Source organism: Sander lucioperca, chromosome 11, assembly GCF_008315115.2.
Source record: "Sander lucioperca isolate FBNREF2018 chromosome 11, SLUC_FBN_1.2, whole genome shotgun sequence".
NCBI lineage: Eukaryota > Metazoa > Chordata > Actinopteri > Perciformes > Percidae > Sander > Sander lucioperca.
In genome coordinates, this window is record NC_050183.1 from 26,441,750 (window position 1) to 26,459,552 (window position 17,803).

Here is a 17,803-nt window from a genome sequence, read left to right on the forward strand (position 1 = left end):
ACCAAACACGGACAATGATGTGAGTGTCTGGTAGCCTGCCTATGAGTGACATCACGCTCTGTCTGCCACTTGTTGTCTGTAGCTGGTTGTGCTTTGCATGTGTGGGATTGTGAAACGTCCTTAAATTTGGGAATTGTCGTTTGTTTATTCAAAGTCAAAGACAGTCCAAAGTAGTGCTACTTTGCACATTTTTGTGGGTCTGAGGTGTATGTCACATTTTAGCTGCCATAGCTCAGCTGCTTTCTTCAACCCTCTCTGTGTGAGAGGGAGTGGCCAGTAGCTAGAACGGCAAAAGCCAATGTGTGCTTCTTTTACCGATATATATTTACTGATATCTTTTGCATTTCTAATCCAAACAACGTCAAACTTGGCACTGCACTTACTCGTGCCCGTAGCAAGACACCTGTCAAGTTTGAAATGCATCGGACTAACGGTTCGAGAGATATGCGCATAACACACAGACAGACAGACAGACAGGGACAGACAGACAGACAGACGTTCCTGCAATTTATAGATAACATGCCCAAAAAAGATTAACACAATAAAGGAAAGGGAAAAAGCCAAACAGCATAATATGAGCACTTTAAAATGCCATTCCTTTTTTTAGTGATGCCTGTTACGTTCAATTGGGTGTTCAATAAAAGTTGGAGATGATTTCCTTTGATTTGTTTTAAACTCAACAAGCAGTTTGTTGTATTTTAGGAGAACAATGAAAGTAGCAGAACTGAGTTCAATTCAATATCTATTTATTTATCGCAAGTAATATTGTTTTTGCGTTATTCAACAAACGTGATCGCATATTTTCCTCATATTGTGCAGTTCTATCCGTGTGTATGTTTCATGCTTCAGTTTCCTGTTTTAACTTTGTAGTGTCTTTTTATCCTGTGTCGTGTCTTGTTTTACTTCCTGCCTTGTGTTTTCCCGCCTCTGTGATTGTCTGCCCCGCCCTGATGTGTTCCACCTGTTCCTCAGCCCTCGTGTCACCTGTCCCTCGCTACTACCCTCGTTACCTTGTGTATTTAGACTACATTTACACGTGGACGGCTATTTTCATAAACGGACATTTAGAACCTCTACGTTTTCAGAAAAGTGTTCGTTTACATGTACCCGTGTATATATGCTGTCAGTGTCGTTAAGAGCATGTCACACCTGTAGGTGGCAGTGTAACGAGAACCTCAAGCCTATGTTAGCCAATCACAATCCCGAAAATAGCAACAACAGCAACGAATCACTTCCTCTTTCTCTCTCTCGGCTGCCTAAACCTCCGTTTGTCTCAGTTTACATGCAAACGTGCAAACGAAGTTTTCCAAAATCTCCACTTTGGCCGGACTTTTTAGAAATAATCGTTTTCTGTGATAAAAACAGGGTTTTCGTGTAAATGAGAGGCCAAACCGCAGGAAAATATCTGCGTCTTCCCTTCGTGTAAACGGGGTATTAGTCTCTGTGCTTTCTTTTGCTCTGGTCTTGAAGCGTTTCTTCCCGTGAGTTGCTTCTTTGTGGTTTATGCTTCTCTTAGTTTCCAGGTTTCCCAGGTGGTTGGTTTTTGTTTGGATCTCGGTTGACGGTTTATTTTCCTGCCTGCTTTAGGCAACCTTTTGTTTCTAAGCTGTTTTAATTATCAAACCTTTAAAATCTACCTGCTGCCTCCTCGCCTCCACACTTAAGCCTGCTATTCCCTAGACGTGACAACCGCTATCTAAATAACACTAAGCAAGTGTTTTGTTTTTTAGTGTAGCCTAAATTCAAAGGTGAAACATATTCTGTGCATTTCTACCTTACTACCTTAATGTGTTTACACAGGAAGGCTAGTGTTGGGAAATTCACGATTTTGTTTGTGTGTGCTGTTTATTTAAACATGTTGTCCAGTCTTAATTGTAGAGATATTTAAAGGTCCCATGGCATGACAATTTCACTTTATGAGTTTTAATATGAGTTCCCCCAGCCTACCTATGGTCCCCCAGTGGCTAGAAATGGTGATAGGTGTAAACCGAGCCCTGGGTATCCTATGAAGGTAAATATGGTGCAAAAAGGGAGAGCTTGTAGAATACAATGTGAGAACTTGCAGAACAAAAAATCTGAACTTGTATGTTAAAATTTGCACTTGTAAAAAATATTCACACACCTGTGATCTGAATTTGAAGTCATACAAAGAAAAAAAACATGAGAGCTTGTAAAAAAAATCTGAACTTGTAAGTTGAAATTTGCACTTGTAGAAAATGTTCACACACCTGTATTCTGAATGTGAAGTTACAGAAAAAATATTCACAAATGTGTAGATTGATATTTACATGAACACAATGACAGCTGCAAACTTATAATGCAACATTTACTCGTATACTTTTTTTTTACTGGTTCATTTTCCATCACAACCACAACTCAGTGATTACAACCTCTCGAATCTGTCACTGCAACTTCACATATGTGCTCTCTCGCATCACAAAGTGGCCAATCTGCGCACCTCGACTTTCACAACACTCTTGACGATACATTTGGTGCAAAACTAATTTGTACCTGTGGACTTAGGCTGTGGAGCTCTGAGCTAACAGAACGGGAAAAGCCTTCTTATATACAGTCTATGGGAAAAGCAGGGTTTCTATCGCCAGATGAGGGACAACTCTGTGCGGCTTATTTATGTAGCTTGGAAACTTGGTGGAATAGCATGCTAGCGTTAGCTAACTAGCAGCCAGCCCGCTTCTGAATACCTTTTGTCTAAACATTTTAACAGTCAAACTAAAACACTGGCGGTGAGCTCCACGGCCTGCAGCCGCAGACGGACCGTCATCAGTGGGTAACAGGTGCCAAGTTTCGCATCCCTGCCGAGAATTGCATCCACTAGGGAAAATAATGATTTTATAAGGCAATGTACTGTTTAAAAACTAGGCAATATAGTAAATCTCTCTGTCATGTTCATCAATAATGATTAGGATTTTAGAAGGTTTAGAGACATCAATGTTTTATCAGACTCTGTAGTAGCATTTCCTTGCTACTTAGATGCAATTTTCGGCAGCAATGAATTCTGCAGAAATTATTGTTTCTGCCCAAGCGGGTGCAATTCTTAGCAGGGATGCACAACATCAGCAAAGCAAGCTCTGGTCATGGCCGGGGGATGGGCCGCTGCTACCGAATGTGGGGCTCTCCGTGTCCCGCTGGAGCTCCGACTACAGGTCGAGGTCGGCAGCGAAGCTTTCTGGCAAAAGCAGTGTTGCTACGCTGGTCGATCCCCACTGATGACGGTCCGTCTGCGGCTGCAGGCCGTGGAGCTCACCGCCAGTGTTTTAGTTTGACTGTTAAAAAGTGTTTAGATAATTAAAAGGTATTTATTTAGAAGCGGGCTGGCTGCTAGTTAGCAAACTAACGCTAGCATTCTATTCCACCAAGTTTCCATGCTACATAAATAAGCCGGACAGAGTTGTCCCTCATCTGGCGATAGAAACCCTGCTTTTCCCATAGACTGTATATAAGAAGGCTTTTCCCGTTCTGTTATCTCAGAGCTCCACAGCCTAAGTCCACAGGTACAAATTAGTTTTGCACCAAATGTATCGTCAAGAGTGTTGTGAAAGTCGAGGTGCGCAGATTGGCCACTTTGTGATGCGAGAGAGCACATATGTGAAGTTGCAGTGACAGATTCCAGAGGTTGTAATCACTGAGTTGTGGTTGTGATGGTAAATGAACCAGAGTAAAAAAAAAAGTATACGAGTAAATGTTGCATTATAAGTTTGCAGCTGTCATTGTGTTCATGTAAATATCAATATACACATTTGTGAATATTTTTTTCTGTAACTTCACATTCAGAATACAGGTGTGTGAACATTTTCTACAAGTGCAAATTTCAACTTACAAGTTCAGATTTTTTTTACAAGCTCTCATGTTTTTTTTCTTTGTATGACTTCAAATTCAGATCACATGTGTGTGAATATTTTTTACAAGTGCAAATTTTATTTTTACAAGTGCAAATTAAATTTTTACAAGTGCAAATTTTAACATACAAGTTCAGATTTTTTGTTCTGCAAGTTCTCACATTGTATTCTACAAGCTCTCCCTTTTTGCACCATATTTACCTTCATAGTATCCTGCTCTGCCTTTGAGAAAATGAAAGCTCAGATGGGCCGATCTGGAATCTTCCCTTTATGATGTCATAAGGGGAAAGGTTACATTACCTAATGTGGCCCGCCCATGAGAAAGAGAGAGAGACATCATGGCTTGAAAACAAGCAAAGTGGCAGTTGGTCAAGGCCACACCCCCACCCTCCACCTTGCCCCCCCGTCTCTCCTCCTCAATAGCATTTAAAGCTACAGACACAGAAATGGCACATCCTAAGGAAAGCTCATTGTGGGACTGGCTCTAGTGGCACCAAGGCTGAATTTCGGGAAAGAGACTTCAGATACAGTATTAGGGGACCACTAAGGTCTATATAAAAGAGACTTCAGATACAGAATTAGGGGACCACTAAGGTCTATATAAAAGAGACTTCAGATACAGTATTAGGGGACCACTAAGGTCTATATAAAAGAGACTTCAGATACAGTATTAGGGGACCACTAAGGTCTATATAAAAGAGACTTCAGATACAGTATTAGGGGACCACTAAGGTCTATATAAAAGAGACTTCAGATACAGTATTAGCGGACCAATAAGGCCTATATAAAAGCATCCAAAAAGCAGCATGTCATAGGACCTTTAACTCATTTTCACTACACACAGTTTAAAAGTTCAATAGCAACTTTTCCATTTCACCTTGGCAGCTAGCATTACCGTGTCATTGTTTCACATACTGAGATAAAAAAGAAGTTGTGTCAAGTAATTGAACATTATTTTGATGATATTGTTGGTGATTAGGTGCGTTGGGCCACACAAAGAAATTACTGCTGACAAAGTTTGTGAATTTGCATCTTTGACAGGAAGAATCCTCTCAGCTCTTACAGAAACAAACCTGTGTGGCAAAAGGATTTCTCTGCAGCTAATTTTGCCATCAGCTTTTCATAGTAGTAGCGTACATGTTATGGTAAATAATTGGTTTAGAAATGTACATTTTTACTATAATGTATTGGTCTTGTGGACGAATTTCAAGGATAATGCTTGTGTTATATCTCAACAAGCTTAGGGATCGACGGATTATTGGCCTGGGCGCCACTTTGGCTCCGTTCCTACTCTGTCTGTCTGAGCTCCACCTTTACCAGCTGCAACATTTAAGATTTGAATGCATTAATGCAGCATATATTATTTTGCCGTTTACTATTGTTAAATTTAGTATTTTTTTTTTGTTTGTTACAATAACATTTACTCAAGATTTTTATGCAATACATATAATACAACATATACTTGCATCAGAGTATTTTATTTAAATCTTAATTTCGACTAAAATATTTAAATTTTTTTACAGTAAATGCATATTGGGTTTCATTCAACTACTAATATTCTTTATCGGCCCTGCAAAACCATTATCTGTTGACCCCTAGTAAAAACACATTTAAAAGACATAAAAGGGTCAAACGGATGACACGGATGACATATTTCTTCATTACAATCAACATGGTCAGGGCTGTGTTAGAAGGTCTGGAGGCAATTGGTAAAAAAAAGCGAGCAGGACAAGTGTAACAGCTGTCTGATAAAGCCAGTTTCAGATTATCTCACAACAAACAATAATTCATTTAAACGGGCAATATAGCTCAACAAACGGCATTAATTACGGCGTGTGAAACAGATCAAATATTGGTGGCATGAGATTATCTGCTGCAGGGCCGTGAGAGGGAAACGTCAGTGTGTAGCCACAACAAGGCTCTACTGGTGAAGTCAGCATATTAAATAGCTGTCATGACACAGTCACATGCCATCTCTTAAATCTGCAGCCAACATTAAGAAGAAAAAGCTAAACTTAGTTAATTTGTTAATGATTCTACACAAAGCCATATCAAACACTGAAGGACTTGGAAAATGAGAAGTTACTCTTTTACCTGATGAATTTAAGCTTATAATATAATACTATTAGGTCACATTACAAGGTGAAGGCAAAAGTAAAGACTGTCACTGTTGAGCGAGTGCCAACCTATCAAACCCTGCTTTAAATAACAACCTCACATGACGTGTGTGACCCATCATCAGTCAGGTCTTCTGTAGAATCTTTTGAGCAGACCTACATTAGGCCAATGCGGTGGGAAAACAGGGAGAACTTGTTTCAACGCGTGTTCTGGGTGCCAATAATCAATGTCCATACATTTCATACATTTCGGTGCTGTGACCCATTTATTGTGAACTGATTTTGAATCCTTCAGGGGCCCGTTTCAGAAAGCAGGTTTAGTGAAAACTCTGAGATGAGGGAAACTCTGGGTTTTCCGTTTCAGAAAGGGAGGTTATTTAAACCTGAGAAGGAGGGGTTACTCCAGCCTGTTTCAGAAAGAGCAGTAACTTAACCTCAGAGTCAGTTACTAAGGTAACTGAGTCTGTGAACCTAACTAGTGATGGTCCGATACCATTTTTTGCTTCCCGATACCGATTCTGATACCTGAACTTGCGTATCGGCCGATACCGAGTACCGATCAGATACCAGTGTGTCATATATTTTATGTTTTAACAACTGTATACTACTATCCCTGTATGGATGTGATATTATTTCTATCTTTGTTGTCAGTCTGGCTCAGGTTAAACTCTTTGTGAAACATGAGCAATGAATGCCACAGAACTTTCTTTTATTCTGCAGTTTGTCAGTTATAACGGAAAAAGAACATAAATAAACTACTTTGACACCATGACAAATTCCTCGTATGTGCAACGTACTTGGCAATAAAGCCCTTTCTGATTCTGATTCTGATTCTGATTCTTTAACGTAGATTTTCTTTAGGGCTTTACCATTACGTGGTATCGGATCGGTGCATAAACTCCAGTACTTCCCGATACCAATACCAGCGTTTTAGGCAGTATCAGAGGCGATACCGATACTGGTATCGGTATCGGAACATCTCTAAACCTAACCTGGTCGGGAGCAGGTTTTCTTCAATAAACCTTGAATTTCTCAGTCTCCCCCCTCTGACACAGCGCTCTTTCATTTCCTCATTCATTCAGTCTGTATCAGGCACATTTTAGCGCAGTGTTGTCATCTGCATGAATAAAAAAACGTGTTGGTTTATTAACTGTGTTAGGCAGATTATAAAACGTTTTTTTCTCAAACATGGCATGTCCTTTTGTCGACGATCCTGTTGATGAAAAAGCTGTATTAGCCTACTTCACAGAGAGTTAAACATACGTCTGGAGATGATATTGAGGCCCCGACTAGATGTATTTTCATTTCCAGATAACTACCTATTTGAGAGGTATTGTGTTTCTTCAGTCCTCATATCACTAACATCCACCATCGTGGTCATGCTCTACATCCCAGCAGATTCTTTGTCGCATGATGTTTTTTTTTGCAAACGGCAGTTTTCTTTACAACACTGATGATGCGGAGCATATTAGTAAAGCCACTGTATGCAGAGCCGTCAGAAAAATGTGCCTCTCTCTATTTTTTAAAATAGTGTTCCCTGAACACAAACCAGTGAGAGCCATTAAAAAGAAATAAATGCTTAGAAATTATAGTTCTGTTAATGGCATGGTGCAGCAACCACAGAATGGGATTAGTAGTAGTTTACTTTTTCACCCGCAGGATTGCACCTAAATGAAATTATAGGTGTAGGCTAATACCATTCCAGTTTTCACCAGTAATATTATATTGATTAAATATGAAATCAATACACTATATTAGAGCTTATGCATTGACTCGAGCAGCAATTTTCTCCCATCCCTAACCCTAACCCCAATTCTCGCTATTTTGCAGCAGCAGCCGTGTTGCTTTTTTTTAACAAATTACATGTTCAAACTCGCTGTATGTGCGCGTTAGTATTTCCGCCGACCAGTTTGTTTGTGGTTGTTACCATGTTGAATCGTAGTATCATGGCTCCATTCATGCTGCCTTTTTATTGTGGTGGTGCACGCGCGTGAACCTACTCAAATCAGCTGTTCTGGAACCGAAAACTCAGAGTTTCCCATCTCAGGGTAAATCAACTCAGAGTTAGACTCAGAGTTTGTTAAACCTCCTTCCCAGGGCTTAATTTGAGCCAGAACACGCCAGAACATGTTCCGGCACCTCCGACGTTGAATCCGGAACCTTTTTTATTGGATCCAGCACCTCGAGTGACACTATGAAAAATTAATCGCCTAAATGAAAAAAATAAATTACTGTTTGTGTAGTGTTCAATGTTGTTATCTGTCTTGTTAGTCTTTATTCCCCATTGAAGTTCCACAAAAATCTTGTGTTTGCATTTTCGATGTGTTTTGAGGTGAATTTTCAGGGTAAGATAGAGGGGGGAGAGGGACGGAGGGAGGGGAGACAGAGGGGGGAGAGGGACGGAGGGAGGGGAGGCATTTCAAGTGACACATGTGCTTGTGGTGGTTGAGATTGCTGTTAGCCTCATTTCACTCAGGGGGAAAATGTCAAAAAGACAACAAAGTTTTCTTAACTTGTTTAAATCATGGATGTATTAAGAGAACGGTTCAAATACGCTGGCCAGTCGGATCCCAAACAAGCAAAAATTGTTTCCGCCGATCAAAAATGTGGAGACATTACATTTCGTACCCATGCAGTGCATGTTCTGAAATTAAAATAAACATTGCCCTGATGTACTCACACAGCATTGTTTAGGTTTTTTTAGTCAGAAGCTACGTAGGCAGTGTAATTTGTTTTTGTTCCGTTACCTCCAACCCCCGTTTTGAGTCGCCGGATCCACCCCCCGCACTCCGGGACATCCCACTTTACTTTACAAATTAAGCACTGCTCCTTCCTGAAACGGGCCTCAGATGATGTCAAAGTCAGGTTCAAAACACAGAGTCACGTTTTGAACCACATGATAGCAGGTCTGACAGACTGTAGCATACATATGGTCTAAAGACACTTACTTCAAGGTTTCTGAACAAGGCATGAAAGCCTTTGGCTTGTAAATCTGACACTTGAAACTTTGGTTGTTGTAACAATTGTCACACTAATATTCACAATAGGAAGATTTCCCTGAGGTGGTGACACTATAGAAGTCATGCTTGAGACTAGAGATGTTCTAGTCTCAAGTATCGGAGCCGGCTGTGATACTGCCTAAAGCGCTGGTATCGGGAAGTACTGGAGTTTATGCACCGATCCGATACCACATAATAAAGCCCTAAAGAAAATCTACGTTAAAGTAGTTTATTTATGTTCTTTTTCCGTTATAACTGACTGTCAAACTGGATAATAAAAGAAAGTTCTGTGGCGTTCATTGTTTGTGTTTGTTCATGTTTCACAAAGAGTTTAACCTGAGCCAGACCGACAACAAAGATAGAAATAATATCACATCCATACAGGGATAGTAGCATACACTTGTTAAAACATAATAAAATATATAACACATTGGTATCAGATCGGTACTCAGTATCGGCCGATACACAAGTTCAGGTATCAGAATCGGTATCGGGAAGCAAAAAATGGTATCAGGCCATCTCTACTTGAGACACTGAATGTCCAGTTCACATTTAGAGCCGCTGCACTAAGCCCAAGGCCTCGACGATAACACAGACGTTGAGTGAACTTTTAATTCCACCTAAGCTGCAGAAGCAAAACAACGCTGTCTGCAATAAAGCCCGAGAACATCACATCTGAATCAACGCAGACTCATCTGTATCAGAAGAGCCTGACATGACAGGCGTAAAGTAATTACATTATTAGGCGTAGCGCATAATAATGTAATCCGTATGTTATTTCCCCGTCTAATGTTGTCACACCCCCTCATGTTTAAAGACAATTTGCCAATGTTCTGCTGCCAAGTTTGCCCACTATTCTTTCAGAACTACTATATACAAAACACATTGTATGTGCCAGTTAGATTTTTAACAAACTTGGAGAAACTTGTTAAACTTAATTAACATGTTCCAATGTGTAAAAGATGCCAAGCAACAATGAAACACAATGGATAGTAGATAGCGGAAATAGTTTCCTCTCTTCACCTGCAGCCAGCCAGTGCCAGCAACAAAAAAAGGTGTCAAAGTATTTCTCCACAATCCACTATCAGCTCCAACAAACTCTGTATAGTAAAAATGTATTTTAAATCTCTCCATTATGTGTAAAACGCCTGTAATGTCTTACAGTATTATTTACCAATGGCCTATGTCCAATGGATACAACATGAACTAGCCTGACTAAATTACTGTGACAAACATAATTGAGAATACAAAAGAGCTTGTCTTCGCACCCTATTCTGTTGAAATTTTTAGTAACGAAAATCATACATAACTCTTACCCATTTGTTCTATGCATGTTGTAGATTCACAAACAAAAACACATTTGACCCTCATCAGACTGCTATTTAACTATTTATCTAGTTCCTGTCATCTTAACAGGTATGATCCAGATCCTGGTAAAGCCAGACAGGTAGAACAGCAAAAATGAATAGATGAAGTGACTGTGATCAATGTCATATCTGTTGAATGGGGAGCAGCAGAATAGATGAATGCGAAAACTAGACTGGAATTGGAGAGAAACGCAGCTGTCACAGATCTATTAATTAACACCAGGGGGAAAAAAACAGGCATACCGTTAAAAAGAGCCAGTAGATGTGGACAGACTGTGCCGGTAAGATGTGGACGGTTGTCAAATATCTCAAGTCACCTGAACTGAAGTCAGCTTTGAAGTGACAAACCATTGATAGCACGTCTATCTGTCTCCCTGCTGCCGGTGATACCGGCCGGTTGCCGGGCAGTGATTGCTAGAAGCCGGCTAACGCCACCTAGCTTGCTTGCTAACATCAATTACAGCAACAAAACAACAGCTTTGTAGTTTGCCACACTTACTGCGACATATGACACACACTGCCATGGCACCTTTTATTCGTGACAAATTAAAAAAGCCGTTTTTTTCGCTGGCTAGTGACTTTACAATAAAATAATTGCGAGCATTCAACTCGTCCGTAACAATATAACGTTACATGTATATGTCAACCCATTTTTAGCTGGAGCTAGCTAGCTTACGTGCAGCATTAAAACGTTAGATAAGAATGTGGGTCACTGGGCCTTTGGCCAGACTCTGTCACCAAATGAGAACAAGCTAAACTGTTCCTTTTGCAGCTTTACGTGTGTCAATAGTAACGTTACACAGAGAGGCTGCCGATATAGCGATATAAATACAGAGCAGAGTTCACCGGTAGAGATGTCACACTTACCCCGAACAGTCTCCCCTTTCATCGGGATATCCCTACACCCAGTGGCGCTGCTGACGGTTGACTGCGCAGGGCTCAGGCATATATGGCACAGAGGCAGACTGACTGGAGTCAAAGGGGCCTACCACCGCTATAACTCCAGATAACACACATGCCTGGTCAGAGAAAGGTGATCGACAACCTGGTTTAGTTATATTACCAGGATTTCTTTATCACACGCAGGTACCTGTTCTGCTAGCCTATAGGTTTTTTTTAGTTGATACAGTGAGGCTAAAATCTGTCAGATTAACCCCAACCACTTGTGGAAAGGCAAAATTCAAGAGCAGTACATTGTTGCTTTTAACCCTTACACTATTTAGGAATGTTACATACATAAAAGAAACATTATAAGGCTACATGGTCGAATGCCAAATTGGCCCCAAAACTGTACAGAGAGGGTAGTCCATTCTGATAGATATTTTCCTACCTGACAGAATGAGCTACCCTACTTTTAACTACTTTTATAAAAGAAGTTGTCCATTCTGATAGACCATGTCCTGTCATAATGAGCTACGCTACTTTAAACTACATTTATAGAGTAAGTAGTCCATTCTGATAGATATTTCCTGCCTGAAAGAAAGAGCTACCTTACTTTTAAATACATTTATCAATGTAGTAGGCCATTCTAATGCATATTTCCTACCTGCCAGTATCATAGCTCTACTCTACTTTTAACTACATTATTAGAGTAAGTAGTCCATTCTGATAGATATTTCCCACCTGTCAGAATGAGCTACTCTACTTTTAACTACATTTATAGTCAATTCTGAGATATTTCCTACCTGAAAGAATGAGCTACCCTACTTTTAACTACATTTGTGGATGTAGTAGGCCATTCTTATAAATATTTCATACCTGACAGAATGAGCTACTCTACTTTTAACTACATTTATAGATGAAGTAGTCCATTCTGATATATATGTCATACTTGTAATAATGAACTACACTTCTTTAACTACATTTATAGAGTAAGAAGTCTGTTCTGATAGATATTTCCTACCTGTCAAAATGAACTACCCTGATTAACTACATTTATTGAGTAAGTAGTCCATTCTGATAGATATTTCCTACCTGAAAGAATGATCTTTATGAATCCCTTTGGATGATAGCATTATAGGTTTATAAGGCTACTTTTTGAGGTTATCCTACCATTTAGTAGGACACCAGACAGACATGTATTGTAAGCCTGTAGATTTTGCATACATCTTTTGTGTTTTTATTCAATTTTGTTGTTGTTTTCTCAACTCGAACACAAATGAATTCAGAATAGCGAAATACTGCATTAATCAATAGGAATAAAACTCCATATTCCTGTCTACTTTTTGGTCGAGTGTCTTCAGATTAATTGGCCATCAGATTGTTTTACCATTTTCCCTCATCCCCAGCATGGTACTCATCACCATGGCAACAGCCAAAGTAGCAAAAGTTGCAATGCAATTTCTGACCACATGTATGCAGTCAATAGGTGAATGGTGCTGTTTCCATATTTAGATGGGTAGAGATTAAAAGGATGAATATGATTGTCCAGTGTATGGGGAAAGTGTCGTAGATTGCAAATATATAACGCCCTTATTATCCGTTAGAAAGTAGGCCTACATTACCCTTATGTTCATGTATTCTTTCCACAGAGAAGAGGCAGGGACAGAGGATGTTCTGTCACATTATACAATATAAACCCAGGTTTTTCTTTCCACCTCTGTATTCACTTATGATGTTAAATGGTTTGCATTCAAACTGGTCATGTCCATCTTACAATGTAGAAAGGAAAATTACCCACTCATTTATTTCTGGGAGTAATAAAAACTGTCCTACAATATGAGGCCTGCAAATACATGATTTCATACTGTTCTAATCTCCCCGGAAGGATGCCAAATCGGCAAATTTGTCAGAATTAGTTTTTTATTATTCCAGTTGTGACACAATATTCTTGAATCAACATTCTTACTCTTGTTCTCAGGCAATACGAGTCACATTGAGTGCTCACAGGAAACAATTTCAAAGGTAGCCCAACATATAGTGTTGTAGTGGTGTTTTATTTTACTGAGATGACCAGAGGACCTGAGATATTTTACACAGTAGCTCATTCTGTTCTAAAAATCAAAAAGCTCTTAAACTAATTAAAGCTTTACTGTAAAAAAACATGTATTGTTGATTGTGGTAAAATCACCATTATTGGCTGGAAATGCAAGCACTCTGTTTTAATTAAAACATTGAGAGACAGCCAAACATGTTCTGTTCTGTTAAATGTTAACATTCATTGTGGTATTTGTGGTTTACTGTGGTGCAGTTAAACCATTAAATAACTCCCGCCACGTTGCACTGATACAGTATAGTCATAATTCAACTAGCTTAAACATTTCTGTACTTCTGTACATTTCTGCACTCAAAATGTATTTGTCTGTATTATTGAGAAATCTCTTTACCACAGCATGAACTGATCAAATCTGCAACTTTTAGGATTCATCCTTTTATCATACCTGTAGGTGATCCATCATTTTAAAGGGTAAAAAAAATATAAATAATAAAAATAGCCAAAGTCAAAAGTAATATTAAATCCAACTGAAAGCTAAATGGATAAAAACATTACTGTTCATACTTCTGCATCTGTGTATCTTTGTCTTATATACAATATCAATATAACTGAAACAGCCTTGGATTTTGAATGGTACAACGATGGTGACATCTGCTGTTGATTACAGTTATTACATATTCAGGGTAGAATATACACACTAACACACTGAGTATGTTTGCACACCAATATTCCACTATTATTCTGAATATGACAATATTCCGAATTTGATACAGGTAGGTAAACATGTAAACAGCATATTCCGGTTGGATATTCCGAATAAGGCCTTTTTCCAAATATAGCATTTTACAATTAAGAAATGTGGCATATGCCGATGTTATTCTGGTTTTAGATTCTTTGGACATATACAGCGTATTCGGAATATGTGTCTCAAATATGCTATATTCGGAAAAAAAAACTTATTCGGAATATCCAACCGGAATGCTGTTTACATGACATGTATCAAATTCGGAATGTCACATTGGGAATAATAGTGGAATGTTGGTGTGCATGTAAACGTACTGAGTGTAATCTGGCAAATAATCATATTGCAAGAAGAAGAAAGAAAAAAGAAAATTAATTTGTAAATTTAAAAATGTAGATAAAGTAAATCTGGCACTGGACTTTCTTTTGTTGACGGAAACCTGGCTGAAACCAGGTGACAACTGCGCCTTCTTGGAGCTCCTCCCCCCCGGCTGTTCTTTCCACAACTCCCCGCGAGTGTCAGGTCGAGGCGGTGGGCTGGCCACTCTCTTCAAGGACAAGTACAGATGCAGATTATTACCTGCATTCTGTTATAATAGTTTTGAACTATTATAGTATTTATACATATATTATATTACATACAATATATTATACTATTTGTGGCTGATCTGGATTCTCCTGTTATGTGCAGTTATTTATCGCCCACCAAAACTCAACAAGGATTTTATGCACTTTCATTTTCTGAGTTCTTAGCTGATGTTGTTCCAAAATACAACAAGCTCCTGGTTTGTGGGGATTTCAATATTCATGTGTGTTGCCCCTCAAACCCATTTGCTAATGATTTTAAAACCCTTTTGAACTCTTTTGGCCTTAATCAATGTGTGGAAAGGCTGACACGTCATCTTGGCCACACCTTGGATCTCATCATCTCCTATGGGCTTTCAGTTTCACTCAGAGAAATAACAGAAACTGGTATCTCAGATCACTTCCCCATCAGGTTTGAGATCAGTGTTCCTCCACCTGCTAGTAAGCCTGTCTCCTCAGCTTCTAGGCGCCTCTGCATCACCTCCTCTTCAGCTGGAGAGTTTGCTTCTGCGTTTGTGGGCTCACAGTTTTAGGCCATGAATGGTCTGGTCTCTCCCTCTTCCCCAGATAACATTCTCTCTGTGTTCCACTCCACAAGTACTGAAATCCTAGACTCTATTGCCCCTGTTCAGACTAAATCTATTAAACCTAAGGCGGACCCCTGGCTAAATGACACCACAAGGGCCCTTAGGCAACGCTGCAGACAAGCCGAATGAAGGTGGAAGGACAATTTACATGTATCACTGGGTTTATTAAAGGACAATCTAGCTGCATACCAGAAGGCTGTGAAGGTGGCAAAGATGCTCCACCTCTCTTCTGTCATAGCTAGCAGTTGCCATGCACCAAGAGTGTTATTTAACACTATAAACTCTGTCGTGAATCCATGCACCTCTGCTCCGACAGAGGATTCAAACAGTACCTGTGAGAAGTTTCTCTGTTATTTTATCGACAAAGTAGCATCTGTCAGGCAAAATGCCAGTGTTAATTTAAGTGTGTTTGTACCTACTGCTCCTGTGCACTCTGCTGTGTTTGAGGAATTTAAGCCAGTTTCTTTGACGTTGCTTACTGAGCAATTGTCCCTTAGACATTGTTCCCGCCAGGATGGTGAAGGAGGTTTTTAATAGCACCATTGGGTCGAGTCTACTTACTTTTTTTTAATTCTTGTCTTAGTTTAGGTTATGTCCCAGCTGTCTTTAAATATGCTGTGGTCAGGCCCCTACTTAAGAAGCCACATCTTGACCCCACAGTGTTGTTCAATTTTAGACCTGTCTCTCATCTGCCTTTACTTTCAAATGTTTTGGAAAAAGTTGTTTTCATACAGTTACAAGCCTTTTTGCAACAGAACTCTGTGTTTGAAAAATTTCAATCTGGTTTCAGATCACGTCACAGCACTGAGTCTGCACTGTTGAGAGTACACAATGATATTGCCTTGTCTGTAGATGCTGGGAATCCTGCTGTTTTAGTGCTCTTGGACCTCACAGCGGCTTTTGATACAGTGGACCATACAGTCCTCCTCTCTCGCCTTGATCATTGTGTAGGCATCCGAGGCTCGGCACTTCAATGGTTTAGCTCCTATTTGGCAAATAGGAGCTTCTCTGTCATGATTGGTGACCTCTCCTCGTCACCTGCTCCTCTCTCTTGTGGGGTACCCCAGGGTTCAGTTCTTGGCCCCATCTTGTTTTCCTTATATACAGTATGTTGCCTTTAGGGACTATTATAGGCAAGCACAACACAACAGTCATTTCATTGTTATGTAGATGATTTGCTAATTTATTTGCCTATGAAACCGAATGACAGTGTCGCACTAAACTCCCTGCTTAGTTGTATTAATGATATTAAGTTGTGGCTTTCACAAAACTTTCTTAACTTGCTAAGCTAAGACGGTCCAGCTTTGAGTTTGGGAGCTCTGGCTTCATACCTTAAGCCAGCTGTCAAAAATGTGGAGGTTACATTTGATTGCAACATGAAATTTGACAAGCAGATCAGCAATGTTGTTAGAATGAGCTTTTTTCCAGCTTTGTCTCCTGGCTAAAGTTAAGCCCTTCCTTAACAGGCATGATCTAGAAAAGGCAATTCATGCCTTATTAGTTCAAGGTTGGATTCAACTTGTGCAAAATGCTGCTGCTCGCTTTTTAACAAATACATCTAGACGTGCACACATCACTCCCATTCTCTACACCCTACATTGGCTCCCTGTGCGTTTTAGAATCGATTTAAGATTTTATTGTTTGTTTTCAAGGCCTGGCCCCGGAGTATTTGTCCAAGATTTTAACTCTGTGTGAGCACGGAGCACAACCGGTCATTGCGATCTTCAAATCAGCTGGTTTTAGAAGTCCCATGGTCAAGGTATAAACGGTGGGGTGATCAGGTTTTTGCAGTTGCTGCCCCCAGACTTTGGATCAAGTTACCCCCTGATATTCATACTATTACAGATGTAGCTCTTTTTAGGTCCAAACTCAAAACCTATTTGTTTAGAATGGCTTCTAATATGTAGTAGTGGTGTGACAATTTCCCTCTCCTCCTCCTGTTTCTATGTAACCTTTTCTGATTTGACTGTTTTCTATGTTTCATTTTTATTGTATGATATGTTGTTTTATTCTTGGTTCCTGATGTAAAGCACTTTGGATACCTGCTGGTTGCTGTAAAGTGTTATATAAATAAATGTTGATTGATTGATTGATTGATTGATTGAATGATTGATTTGTGTTTTATAACAAGGGATGTTGAACTACCTTTATTCTTCTTCTTTGTAAAATAAAAAGGTATGATAGGTCAGTTAGGCTTGTCATTTTTGTCACAATTATCTCTCATGTAAAATAGTGTAAAAGAAAAAGATGATCAATCCAAATACACCTAATATTCTTGCATGAATGTATGTCTTTTTCTTTTAGCAGCTTTGCTTATTCAGTGTGTAACGGATGTCTTACTTTATGGGCATTATTATAAAGGACACATGCAGAAGACATAAAAGGAAAAGGTGCAGTTTTTATTCTATCTTAATGTTGATTGTTTAATTAAATCTAAATATAACAATTTATGTGCAATTAATGCTTTTATTTGGTTTGAAATGTTCCTGATCTGTACGATATGTGGTAATATTGTTTGTATCTGCATTCATTCATTCATGAATACAGTACCATGTTTCACACTTTTTCCAAAAGCAATGTGTAGCAAATCAAACCGCACACAACTACAAACCACA

At 39.3% G+C, this 17,803-nt stretch overlaps 1 protein-coding gene across 6 annotated transcripts in view; it reads right to left on the reverse strand.

Moving 5' to 3' along the window:
- clocka (clock circadian regulator a) overlaps window positions 1–11,317 on the reverse strand; it is a 35,079-nt gene extending 23,762 nt beyond the window's left edge. For 3 of the 6 annotated variants that reach the window (XM_031311585.2, XM_031311582.2, XM_036007588.1), the window contains exon 1: window positions 11,208–11,317. The gene's annotated coding sequence lies outside the window, so the exon portion shown is untranslated. Of the gene's footprint in view, window positions 1–10,583; window positions 10,768–10,839; window positions 10,998–11,207 lie in introns of those variants that run through there. The other 3 variants (XM_031311583.2, XM_036007587.1, XM_036007586.1) reach the window with 3 other exon arrangements.
- Window positions 11,318–17,803: the final 6,486 nt, after the last annotated feature.